A 14,381-nucleotide genomic window follows, 5' to 3' on the forward strand; every position below is an offset into this window, starting at 1 on the left:
TGCGCCAGTTTGGATCCAATCTCTTTTTCACCTGTAAATTTTTATTGTTACTAGCCTCCTGTCTTTAATTGTCAAGATAACCTTAGTGAGGTTATACACTTTTAAAAACCACTATAGTTCATTATATAACGATAAACTACCCCAAGTTTAGGAGAATTACGCGTGCAATTTTATTCAGAACTACTTGTGTGAAAATATCTAATTTATGGTAATTTACTCGAAAAATAATAACTTTTTTTTTAAACTTTACTAAATGGACTGGATGAAACTTGGTGTTTACTTTAACCAAATCATGAACTCTTTCCGTATTCTTTGTGTGTTAATGTGGTCTGGTGTTTCCATTTTTTGCTACGAATAATCAAACTACGAACGTTTGTTTACTCAAAGATATGATATTCATAATTTTTTTTTTATTTGTAGATTGCAATTAGATATAAATAAACATCTAATAGACCCTTAGTTAGCTTACTCTGTCGGAGGTTAAACGCGCCCACTTTCCCCCTAGACCGGAGAGAAACGCCATCGTTGTGAAAGACGAGGTCAGACCCCAGAGCCGCTCACAAATCAGCTCCTTCATATCCTGTACATCGCCGAGTCATCCCTACCAAATGGGGTCCTCGGTGGTTGCAGGACCATCTCCCTCCCGGCCAACTTTGGTCGTTGTCTCGAGTCGATTGTGACGCTCATTATGCCCTCCCCTTCATCCTTATTAGCCCTCTTTCGAAAGTTAAATAATCGCCTGAGAATGAGTCTTAGTAATGAGAAGAAAGCAACGGACCGTCGAATCAAATTTACCAAATCGATTTCCAATTGTAATGGCTGTTTTGTGAATTTATTCGGCAACCATCTGGATTGGTGAGAGTTCCAATTTGTATCTTATTGATGCACACGCTCGTTATTTTTTTTTCCAAAATTTAAATTCCTCCTTTGAAACAAGAAAGTTTTATGCCGTTCAAGATATTGTTCATTAGATAAAGTAATGCTATATTCCAAAACGGTATTTTCAACCATACTCAAGGTAATCAATATGAACTTTTCTGGTAAATCTTATTAAGATTATGAGGGTTCCACATTATGCTTTAAGGAGAAAATATGTTTTATTTTCTTAATAATTATTTTGATATGCTCAAAACTAGGTTAAGCCATCTTCCATCTCGATGTCTTCTGTCTGACTGGATGAACAGAAGTAAAATTACCCTATAGGAACTTGTGTGTCATTCTATGAACTTTCAGTATGTCCTTGAATAAAGGAATAAAGCTATTAAAATCGATGAGAATTGTGGAAGGTTTTCTTTTTAATAAAAATTTCATCACTTAACTTGCAAGTTTTTGGAAGAATTACAATTTTCAAAGTTATAGCATTTATTCTTAAACAAAAAAATAAAATAAGAAATATACGGGGTTCATGACCACAGACTTTTTACGCCATTAAACAAGAAAGAACGAATGAAGTAGCTAATCTCAATTCAATTATAATTTTTATTAAAATATCATATTTTCCGTGCGTGATTTTCGAACTTTTCGAATCGATATTTCTTTATTTATTTGTATTTACTTTATAGTTATTAAATTAAGAAAATAAGAATTAAAAAAATCAAGAAAAATTTCAATAAAAAGTCCGCTTTGTTGTGGTTTTATGACGAGATATTTTATTTTAAGATGTAATTTAAAAACTAATGATTTTTTTATGACTTAAGTTAAATGAAAGATCGCATTTAATTACTCAAGTGTTATTGACAGAATATAATTAATTTTTTTGTAGTAAATAGAGTGATATAGTTCAGTAATTCTTCATTGAAGGAAACTTCATGAGTTTTTATACTTCTACACATAACTGTTCTTTTAATTTCTTTTTACTTCTTTTTTTTTATAAATAATATATCCTTACAACAGTATTTTACTGCGATTTACAATTTTTTCTGTTTATCAGATATTAATATATTATGTACATTTAAGAAAAAACCCTTCATGGTTATCTGATTAAATTGTAATTAATTAATTTTAATGTTTTGATTAAAATTAAATGTAATCTCTGCATTGCATGCAACTTATATTTCTTATTTTTAACAGAAAATTCTTTTTTTGTTTTTTCTCTAAACACGACTTATCAAGATGACGTATATTAAAATTTAATCAAATTAAGTCTATTGTAAATTTACTTATCTATATGTCTTTCATCAATTGTAAATAATACTAAGATATTTTCACTTTTTCAGGTATGAATGGTTCCTGTTTCATGTATTGAGGCGAACGTTTTGTAGATATTACATATCGTAAGTAACTTAATAAGTAACTAATAATTACCATTAATAAAATTTGAATCGTTTTTACTAATTGACTATATTATTGACAATCTAATATATTAATAATTTCGAATAATAATCTATTAAAAGTTTTATCCAGCGGTCAGTATCTCAATTTCAATAAATTTTTCTTCATATTCTAATGTTTTTATTTTGTTTTTCAAAAATGAGTCTTTGCAATCGAACAAATAGATAAATAAAGTAAGAATTAGACCCTCACAAAATTTGAAATATTACATTTCAAAATACTTATTGAATTATATGTGTAACAATCTAATAACTTTTTGGGATAATTATAATTTGAAAATGAATAAAGTTAATTATTCATATTAAAAGAAGATAGTTGACCGTATGAAGTAGATTGTAAGAAGATAGTCGGAGTGGCGTTCAATACAGGTATCAAAATAGTTAAAGAAAACTATTTATTGTAAACCATAACGGTTTATTTACAATAAAAATAAACCTATATTACAACTATTTACAATAAATCGTTTTCTTTTACTATTTTGATACCTTTATTGACCGCCACTCGGACTATCTTCCTACTAAGCTAATTATTATTTAATATTGTCCTAACATTTTAATATTATTTAAAAAGTTGTTAAAATTATATTTAAATAGAATTTTGTTGTTATTGAGATCAGATAATCTGAAGAAAATACCCAGCAAACATTGTTAAAATTAATAAAGGCATTTTTATAAAAAAACACCATGGGAAGATTACCAAAATCAGTAATTCCCAAACGTATATTCTCTTTGTAAGATATGTAAAGTGTTTCGAATTATTTGTTTGATGCCTAATTATTTTCCTTATTTTGAAATAATCAATTATATTATTAATAAAATATTAATTTTAATAATGAGTACTTCTTATTTTATTTTTTTTTTTTCGAATAATTCGAGCTTGTTTAATGGCGTAAATTTTATGGAGATGACTCGGTCATGATTTTGTTTTTATTTATTAGATGAGGCTTAAAAAGTAGTATTAAATCAAGTTTCATTTGCTTATTTACTTTTATATATTTCCTCTGATCTCTTGTGTTTCTCTATCAATATTTAGTTCTGGTTAAAACTCACACGATGGGACTAAAACTTTGAAATATATAACAAAAAAAAAAAAAATACAACAAGTAGCTATGTTGTATGTTTCATATACACTTGAAAATCTTGGGAAGGAACCACCCATTGGTGGTACTTCAAACATTAATTTAAATTAGAAGGTCCGTGACCATCTTCTTTTCAGACGCCTCGGAGGATTATCAGGGATTGTTTAGGATGAAAGATTAAGAATTAATGGGTTAGGATGGTTAAGGAGTTTGGACTGAAAAGACGCATCTGTTTTGGGTCAAATCTGCAACGAATGGGATGTTAAGGTCTTTGTGAATGAGTTTATTTGTAACGTAATAAGGAGCATCAACGATTTTACGTAGGATTTTGGATATTTAATATTGATAATGTCTTATTCATTTCGATAATTCTTTATTTCTAAAGTTAGCAACAATATTTCGATATTATTTTATCAAAAGATCTATATATTGTTTCAATAATATAAAATCCATTCGATCTTTGATAATGTTATTAATATCTATATCGATAATTGAAAAAGTATTCTAATATTGTTTTATTGAAATATCGATATTTTGTTTAAAAGCACTAGACAAATTTAAAGTGAAATAACGACATTTGGATTCAATAATTTAACATCCATTTCGACATATTTAATAATATCGATATGGAAGGTTATCAACAAGGTATTTCAATATTTCATTTTGAAAATTTCATACTCCTTACGGTATTTAACATTGATGATAATATCGATTATTTGGTTTAAAAAGATTGAGAAAGTTTTATAAAAAGCTTAAAAATAGTTTTTCTATATTTTAAATTGATAAATTCATGTTCCTTTCCATAAAGAAACTATATTTCAATATTTATTTTTATAGAAATATCGATATTTTATGAAAAGCTAAAGTAAGCAATTTCAATATTTTATTCTGATAAATTCATATTCCTTTTGATATACGACATTGTTACTAATATCGATATAGAAGATTAGAAAAACTATTCCGATATTTTCGGAATTTAATAAAAAAAGTACTTGCTATTTTCTCTCATTATTTTGTCACCATTTATCAATGCATTGGCAGTACCGACCATTGTTCTTGAGACAATTTGTAAATAGAAGTCTAAAAAAAAAAAAAAATGTTTTAAAAGAAAAAAAAATGAATAAACTAGAGAGGAATTCGGCGAAGGACGCGGTAGGGGAGAGGGATAATTGGAAGGCGGACGAACCTCTGTTAGCGCCGCAATAACTCACGGGGATCCTCCACCTCTTTGTCTCTTATCTTCGTCGGCCGCTGTCTCAAGAGGCTCTCATTATACCAAGATGGGCGATATCCCGGCGAGGAGCTGTTCAGTTAGTTTACATATATTACTTCCCCACCTTTTTTTATATTTTATTAATAATTATTAAATAAATCTCTAAATTTCCTTATCTTTGAGCCAAATCGTACTTATCATTTACTAAATATAGTTATCTTTAGGAAAATGCGTTTATGGATTAGTAACTGAAAGATGCGGATAACATTTTCAAAAATTGATATTAAGCCCTGTTTTCTTAATATTACCCACCTTTCCTTTATAATTGGGCAAATTCGATGAACTGTTTTTGAAATATTGCTGTATCAACGAAGCTGCTATCCGATAAAATTAATACTGTATCATTTTTTTTTCTTATCATTAAATTTTTTCAATTAAGACCCGAATTGGACTAGCCATTTTCAAAATATAGGTGAGCCACAGAAACTACTTTTGGGCATGCTTAAGAGACGGAATCTGATAAAATTGATAAAGTTACTAACGTATAGGTTCCAGTCATTCTAAAATTCCTGGAAACGAGAAAATACAAGAAGCTAAAGTAGTATGTCATAACTGTAAAACATAACACCCTCTTATATCCCCTCTACATATCTTTTTCGACCAATACTGATTAGGATCTTACTTCACTGACAACAAAATTGGACTCAATAAGATAATAACAAACTTTAAATCATAATCCCAACAGAGAGTTGTTGGGCCTTAAATGTAAAATGTTTTGCCATGTTAAATATTAGAAGTATAGGATTATGAGCAGCCCTATTTAAAGTCATGTTAAATGTATAAGAGATCCTAGCGGATTTTTTGATCAACCTGTTTTGTAACCTTTCTTTACAAAACTTCATGTAATTGTTTACTTCTAAGTTTTGACTAAAGTAATTTATTACAACATACCTAAAATGAGTGAAAACTAGAAGTTATGTGTAAGTTTGGTCAATGAGTGCCTTGTTTATTTTTTAACTGGCAAGGAAGAAAATCAAGATGAGCTAATTGACAACTGTCGTTACATTATTAATATTGTCATCTATTGCCTTATTAGTTTTAAAAACATCCAAAACAATACTAACACAATCAAAACACAAACGAGAAATTAACAACACGACAACAAACAAAATGGTGACGAGCTCAGCTGGTCTGTTGCATGACGTCGTTCTCCATTTAACAGAGCTAGCAGACTCTCAACCGTGGTATATGTTATGTCGTTCAAACACGATAAAATAAGGGATTATTTCTCCATTTAATATGTTGAACTAAAGATCATGAATACCGTTAGTGTTAACTGTGCCATAGCCTATCTCTGTGATTCACATCTTTGAGAAGTGTCCCTGATACAGAGGGATCATGTATCTGATTTGTGCATTATAAATTTTTATTAAATAACTATCATAACTTTTCATTAACATTAATTAATTATCCGTATCATCATCATATGCATTATCAAGAATTCTTTCAACTAATATAATCGATATAAAAAGTCAATAACTATTTTTTTCTTTTATTTTTAGTTACAAGGGCAATAATGACCATTCTTACTTTTTCCCCATAAATTTTAACATCATCATCTGAGTGCCAACCCTCACAATCCTTGAAAAGTTCATCAAAGTCAGATTAATGGTTCGAATGTTTATGTCCGATTCTTCACTATTCTTTCAAATACAATGACCTTAATACAGAAAATAAAGTAGACGTTGAGGATAAAGTAGGTACCATAGCGATCCTATAAGTGGACGAGTGGGAATTGGGTCGGTGTGAATGGAAGTATTGGGTCAGTAAAGGGCAACGGGTCCTTGCGTAACGCTGTCTCCGCTCTTTCTCTCAACTGTCATTCTTTATCTTTCCTTTCCTTTAAGCCATATCTCTTCAGCTCTTTTAAAGCACGTATTTAGATTTGCACTTATAGTAAATATTTTTTGTAATTTAATGTTCTGCTTATAGGTAATTGTACAGCATATTTGAATGATTTATTAAGGGAGAGCCAAACTTAATGTAATGCATACTTATTTTAACATGTGGTTGTGCCACTGGAACATGAAACTTAAATATTAATATTTATTACTTTTTATTTTATTTACTTTAATATTAATTTTTATGTTTAAATACATTATATCTGAGCTTTTCTTGCTCTAGTGCCCCTACTCTCCACTGGCTTTCAATGTGTCTGGAATCTTTGGGAGTCATTTACATTTCACTGATCTCTTTATCACCTACATTTCAGGGACTAAGCTCAGTTCAGATTTACGTAGGCTGAATGAAAATGTTGTTTACTAGTAATTTAGTATTGTTTTTCCTTCGTTTGATACAAATACTAAACCGCACTACGTATGGAAACGTTATCCTGTTTCAAATTGTTATAAAATAAGTTACAGTGGTAATTGATATGTCAAGAATGGTTGATATTCACTTGTCATGATCGATTTACGCTGAACAACTTAGTGTAAGTTGAATAGTCAAATGGAAAAACATACTTTCGCTAGTGAAAGTTGATTGTGAGCCATTTTTTCTCAATATTTCAAATGTATATGCTGCGCTCGTTGAATTGTAATTAAATTAGTTTTAATGAAATCCTCAATAGGTCTTGATATTTTGTGGTCAATATTATGGTTCAGTTATTTTATGTTTGATTTGGTATTCTGATGAACTGTTTATTTTATTTTATTTTTTTATTTAATTATAAAATATTAACTACCAAACAGAGAAAAAAATAACAAGGATATTTTAATAATTTTATAATCTGTCATAATTTACTTCCCCTAAATCGTAGGAACTAATTGACGGATATTATTAAAATAACTTTCTCAAAACTTATTAGAAAATATCAAGGGCAAGAAAAAAAAAATTAAATGGCTACTAATCTGTCGCTTAGTCACCCCTGTAATTATCTTAATTAAGCAAGTAATTACAACGTATATAAATATGAATATGTATAATCCTCAAAAAGTGCGTGTGTGTGTTTGTGTATACAAACATACAGAGTTAGTAAAAAAGTAATTTCGGTATTTTAGTATGATATAAAACTTTTTGTTTTATATACAAAAAATGAACTTTAAATCAGTCATCATCATAATCATCTTCCATTCTGATCTTGCCACTTTGGGATCTTTCTTGATACTTTTGACCATGTGTAGATTTGAGGTTATCGTTATTAATGAATAAATGAATGAAGTGTGTGCCATATAAGGGATGCAACATAGCTTCCCAACAATACTTCAATAATTTCATAGGTGTTACTGAATATGTGCGAAGTCTCTCATATTGTCGTGGTGGAACATAATTCTTTTGCGATTTTCCAATTCTGAGCACTCTTTCATTGCTTCTTCCTCCTTTCGTTGGCAGAAAAAATCTGAATTGACAGTTCCGTTGCTTGGAAGCAGCTCAAAATACATACCTTTGTCTACCCATGAAACTGATAACATGAACTTTTAATTATTGAATTTAGCTTTCAATATGGTGTATGGTATATGCTGGTTCATCATGTCTGGACCATGGTCTTTTACTTTTAGCTTTGTTGTAGACGATCCATTTTTCATCGGCAATAACTTGTGTAAGTGTCAGGCTAGGCCCTGCTAAAATATGTGAAGTTTGTGAAACTGGAGTTACAAATTTGAAGTAACCGTATGTTTGGAACGTTGTGAATTTTTGGCTAAAGTCAATTGAGCGGAAGTTTCACTTTATGTAATCTATATTATATTTATTTACGATTTTCTCTGATTCAGCTCTAACGAGTCTGACTAGGCGTATCAATGTACAATTGTTTGGTTTTTAATCTCAGCTTCGTTTTGTATTCATTTAAATCGTCTGGTAGAGCTTTTTTATTTTTTTTCCCCCTTTTTTCTTTTTCAATATCTTTATTGAAATTTACAACTATATATTATATAATACATTCTGTAAATTTCAGTAAATGGAGTGTTACAGGCGTGTAGAGAAACTACCCATTGGTAGCACTCTAATGACATTTTACAATAGCAGGTCTTGTGGCCATCTTCTTTTCAGGCGCCTTGGAGGATTGTCAGGAATGGAAGAGGATGCAAGATTAGAAACTAGGGGGTTAAAGGGTAGAAACATAGGGAACATAAAGGTCTTTATGTATGATTTTATTTGTGATAAAGTAAGGAGCATTGAGGATTTTACGAAGGATTTTGGATTGTAAGGATTGGATACGAGAGGAATTCGAAGGTTCAGTGGAGCCCCAAAGCTCAACTCCATATGTCCAGATTGGCCTTTTTAAAGTCATGTAGATCAGTCTTTTGTAATGTGTTGGAAGTTTTGACCGTTTGTCTAGTAAGTGTAATTGTCGAAATCGACGTGCTGTTTCCTGTCTTTGCAGTCTTGTTTGAAGTTTCCAGGTTAATTGTTTGTCCAGATGTAGTCCAAGGTAGCGGATCTGTTCGACAGGGGTAAGAGTAACATCATTAAATGAAACTTTAGGGCAGTTGGTAGGTTTACGACGAAGGGTAAAGGTGATTTGATGGGATTTTTTGGAATTAATCTTAATCCTCCAATTACGACACTATTCTTCGAGGTTTGTGATATGGGCTGGCAGAACTTAAGTTTCGAATTTTCGAAATGATTTCTCTTAAGTACCTTTTATCTTGTTTATTTAAAATTATTATATCTGTCATTATTAATGATAATAAAATGGATTAATATAATCTATGAGAGAATTTGATCATTACCTATAGTAGAACGAAATATATTTATTTTGTCGGTAAAAAAACAAAAAAACAGAACTGTAGTGCAGATAGTTTAGATAGTTATGACTCGTATTAGAAATAACCTATTAACATTGTACGAACAAAACATCAATAACGAGGAATAAACTGTATTAAATGCAAATAATTTCGAATCGAATTTGGGTGGTTAGTGAAAGTTGTATGCTCGCACTACACTATTTTATTACTTAATAGCACAGTTTCTGTGTCTTTTTAATAATGAATAATGAAGTGTAAAATAGTTACTCGAACCTTAAAAAAAATTGTATTTATCTATTTTGATTTTTTTTTTTCATAATTATTCATATATACATATCTTATTTTTCTGGTGTCATGTTTGTTTATTATTTTCTTATTGTTAGGTTTTAAAAGGATCAAGGAAATTGATGCTGTGACTCAATGCTACCTAGTCAGTTTTACGGTTCCCACGCACAATGATTGCACCTCTGTCTTAGAGGAAAATATATCATCAAGTTAAAGATGTGATATACAACAGTGGTCAGAAAGCTAATAAGACAGTTGTATACAATATCCAACAATTGCTTGTAGTGACTGCTGATCCCAGATACTGATATCGTGTGGTCAGCACTACGGTTCAGTTGTCCTGTTGTCATTATGATCTATCTTGATGATCTTTCAAGATATCTCGGCGCTTAACATCTTTTGATTTACCCGTAAATACTTGATGGGAAGACTTCCTGGTCTGGGTCTCTGTTGAGAATTAGGTTTATATGCACCTACAGCATGTATATAATTTTATATATTTAACCTTTTATTTATGTATTATAATGTACAGCTGTAAATAGCAATAAATAAATTTAAAAAAAAAAACTTTTTATTTATTTTGGGTATGACTGTTTATCCTGCTCTGTATTCAAGGAGCCGCCTAATTCAATTTCTAATAATTGATTTCGGGGGGAAAAAACAAAAAAAAATTAACATAAAAACTTCTTTAGGATTTTTGATTGCTTCATTTAAGAAAAGTGGGTTAATTTTAATTTTAATTTAATTATTATAATAATTAATTAAATAATTTACTATGTAATAATAATCATTTTTCAATTTGATTTGCTGTTGACAGCCAATTTTTTAACTATATATTAATATTTACAAAATTTTAAATTTGAGATCAGGTAAAATTATCATTTTAAACTTTATATTAGATTTATACTGTATTTTGTTTTTAGAATAATGAATTTGAAAATGTTTTAACTCCCCGAAACATTTCGGGTTCAAATTTTAAAAGAAACTAATGTAGTAAAAATGGTTAATTTTCTTCGAAAAAAAAAATTAACATCGCTTTAAATCTTCGACTTATTCCTGAGTGTGTTTAATTTTATTTCTTTGTAAATTTTAAATGTTGAAATTGAGATAAACGAATCAATGAAAGAAAAATGGAAATCTGAACCGTTACAATACTTCAGGCGTAATGTTCAGTACTTTGCAAGGAAGTACTGATTCTGAAAGGCTTGTGCAAGGAGGTGCTTGACTGAAGGCTACGGTAGCAGAATAAATAATTATTTGCCACATCTGGTCTTGAACCCAGATGTGTTCCCCGAGTCCTTCGACTTAGTAGTACTGTGCCTTACTCATTGACCCACCCTGCTCCCAAATAAATTAATAGTTTAAATTAAGATGTTTTACCAATTTATTATAGAATACATTGGAAAGAATAGTCACATAAACTTAGGTCATGGATTCCACGCTTCTATAAATTGCTTGTATCTACTGACAGAAAAAAAAATTACTAAATTTTAATGAATGAAAGGATCTCTCACACAGGCTACCATTTTATTTTGTTTTACTCTTGTTCTCTGAATGCCTAATTTATAGCTTAGGGCCTAAATTAGAAATCCAGTTCACCTCCTTCCTAGCCTGTCATTAAATTCTAAATGCCAAGAGCTGACCGTCTTTTCGGAATTGTATTTTAGTTCAAGAAATAATTTTGGCCAGTCTTGCTAGGATCAACAATACTGTGACTATATACTTGTACTTGCCTCCGGTTATACCAGTAATAATAGAAGTATTAATTAAATAGATTACTGATTTAATGTATTGATGGTTTGAGAGTGGTTTATTTTATTACTAACATAAACTTTAATGATCAACTTTTTATTTAAAAAAACCTCTAATGATTCGGCCATTATTTTCAAGGAGACAACCTTAACCATTGATGTTATAATTCATTAAATTGTCTTTTTTGCAAGCTAATTGCCCATTTCTTTCACAATTTTTGTGAATTTTTTTTTTAATTGAAATTATGTGGTTTATATAAGACATGGGGAAATAGCCTGCAAAGAAGACAATTTAATGAATTATGACATCAATGGTTAAGGTTGTCTCCTTGAAAATAGCCTAAGGGCCGAAGTTGGAAGTTTTTCAAATAAAAAGTTGAGAGAAAAAGTTGATCATTGAAGTTCATATTAATAATAAAGTATTAATTAATTTGTTTCACCATTTGACCTTCACTATTTTACGAAATACGCTATCATACAAAGTGTCTTCTGCTAAAATATTAAACCAATTGTGCTTATTTTATTTATTTATATCTTGAACGTTTCGGGGATATTGCGTCCCTTCAAAAATTTAAAACATCCGTGTATCCGACATCATTACTTTAGCTATCACCATAGTGTACGATAGGAAACTCGAAGTCACTACCACCTACACATACCAGTGGTCTGTGTTAGTTGCATGTGGTAACGAAGTGAAATATACGGTCACCGTTATATTTCTTGCCTATTTTATATTGATTGTCTTCTTGTATATAATAATATTGTGGAATAATACTCCTTCTCATGTCTGGATAAGTTAGCGCCACAGCGAGACCTTCAATGAGATTCCTCGCCAGACCTGGAGCCTTTGCTCCCCGGTACATTCCCTCAGGAGCAGACATTCCTGAGAGCTGTGGAATTTCCTGCGCGGCCTTGGTACTGCACCATCGAGTAACGACCTCACCGAACGACTAACGGACTACCCTTCCATCCGTTCTAGCCTCTTTTAGCTATTAACATTGTTGTCATAGGTGTGTGCTAGTGTGCGAGTTGCGCAATTACTTGAATTCTTCTAGTTATAATCTTGTTTATAAATTGTGAACGAGTGACAACGGGTTACTACTATCAATAATAGATGCATCAACATTATTCGTTCACAAGTGGGTTCAATCACGAACTAATTTTTTCCCACATTCCCTAACTAAATATTTTCGTAAACGAAGATTATTAGTTGACCGAATCCAATTGAATATACAAAAAAATGCAGAAAAACTATTAGTAACCTCAGTTATTAGTGGTTACTAATAGTAACAGTAACAGTTTTTCTATTAATGGTATCATTCTTGGCCACCACTCGGACCATCTTCCTACATTTTTATATAGTCCTGTATGACCGACCACCAAAATTTAATGGGAACTATCAAAAGATAATCCGTGATTTTTTGGATATTTTATTACGACTTCTAATTTTTTAAATAGTCAAATTCTTTATCAAAGGTCAATATATCCACTTTTATAATAATAATTTATTCATTTGTTTATAGGCCAACCCCCGTACAAATAGTGTTAGCATGTAAAGTACATAATTTAATATTCATTGTTATAATTAAATAATAATAACAATCAACAAACTATTTGATTATAATATAAGATAATAATCAAACAGTATACCCAAATGGTGAATTAAAATTCTATAATAATAATTTATATAAGCTCGTAACAAACAGTAAACCCAAACTGCGATTATATACATTAATCAGAGTGAAAAAAACACAACAAAAACAACATTACTTAATAAAATAAAAGAAACAAAACCTATACATCTGATTGTGAAGAGAGCTATCCTGCTCTAATTATAAGGCTTTGTGTTACATTTATAAAACGAAGTTTAAGATTCGATTGTGAGGTTAAAGACAAAATTTCATACAACTGGTTTTGGTTAATATAGCTTAGTTCCGGCATTTTTCGGATTCGGTTCTCATGATGTTAAGAAATTGAAACAATCCTCCAGAGCCGTTCCATCAGAAGCTGGACAAAGCTTCTGAGGATCCAAAGTATATTTGTGTGGACCGACATTACAGTAATTGCATATTTACCGTAGTCGTAGTTGGACAATTATTCTCAAGTCAGTCATAGGGATAGGGGTCATAGGATTTTTAGGTAGCTTTGAGGAGCATCCATTTTACTGAAGACTACTGTACCACGGGTACAGGTCGATACTTGGAATAACAGAAGATCTTTATCTTCGACAAATTCCCTGTATCTATCAAAGATCTCCTCCATTCTAATTTCGATAGGTACTGAATCATTGAATAGTATCGGGTCAAACATTTCAATAGTTTTCTTATCTGCGTAATTATATTACAAACTCATACGGTTGTTACTGTCTAGCTGCATTAGCTTTAATAACATTATTTCACGAAGCGAATGCAACATATACACTTTTGTTATCTTATTATTAAAAAAACAAGAATGGGAGCATCTCATGAAAAAACCCTATACTTTTCACTAGTGAATGCATTAACGTAAGATAAAAAACTCAGTTGTAGTCTGGGGTATAACCATACAATGAAATAAATGGTAAGAAAAGTGATGGTGTAACAACCATATTTTTTTTAATAATTAGTTATGAAATATAAAATAAAAAAATAAACATGTAAAGGTTAATAATTCAGGGTGTTATAGAATGATGTAGTGTTTGAGTGCGGATTCAAAGTGAAAGTGGACTAGCTTATAAGGTGACTTGCATTCAAAAGGCATGCTTTATATGGAAAAATGTGGACATACTTTGAATTGTTTCGCACTGTTATTTTTTTCCACTTTGAATGTTTCTGGGATTATCATCTATTATGTTTCTTATTTGGATGCGTCGCCGTTTTCGATTGCATGTTTTACAAATACTGTATGCTCAATTCTTTTCTTGCATAAATTATTTAGTAAATATTTTATTCGATCCACAAATTGTTTTTAAATTAAGATGAATCATTATATATTTGAAA

At 30.4% G+C, this 14,381-nt stretch overlaps 1 long non-coding RNA gene across 7 annotated transcripts in view; it reads left to right on the forward strand.

The window, feature by feature from the left end:
• Positions 1-14,381, forward strand: part of LOC112210002 (uncharacterized) — a 234,113-nt gene that overhangs the window by 55,400 nt on the left and 164,332 nt on the right. For 3 of the 7 annotated variants that reach the window (XR_010844578.1, XR_010844585.1, XR_010844582.1), the window contains exon 2: positions 2,217-2,273. The exons of the other annotated variants lie outside the window; for them this stretch is intronic. This is a non-coding gene — a long non-coding RNA (uncharacterized lncRNA). The remainder of the gene's footprint in view (positions 1-2,216; positions 2,274-14,381) is intronic. 7 annotated transcript variants of the gene reach the window in all.

The sequence above is a fragment of the Halyomorpha halys genome, unplaced genomic scaffold (assembly GCF_000696795.3).
Source record: "Halyomorpha halys isolate HHAL.00 unplaced genomic scaffold, Hhal_1.1 Scaffold560.1, whole genome shotgun sequence".
Lineage (NCBI taxonomy): Eukaryota > Metazoa > Arthropoda > Insecta > Hemiptera > Pentatomidae > Halyomorpha > Halyomorpha halys.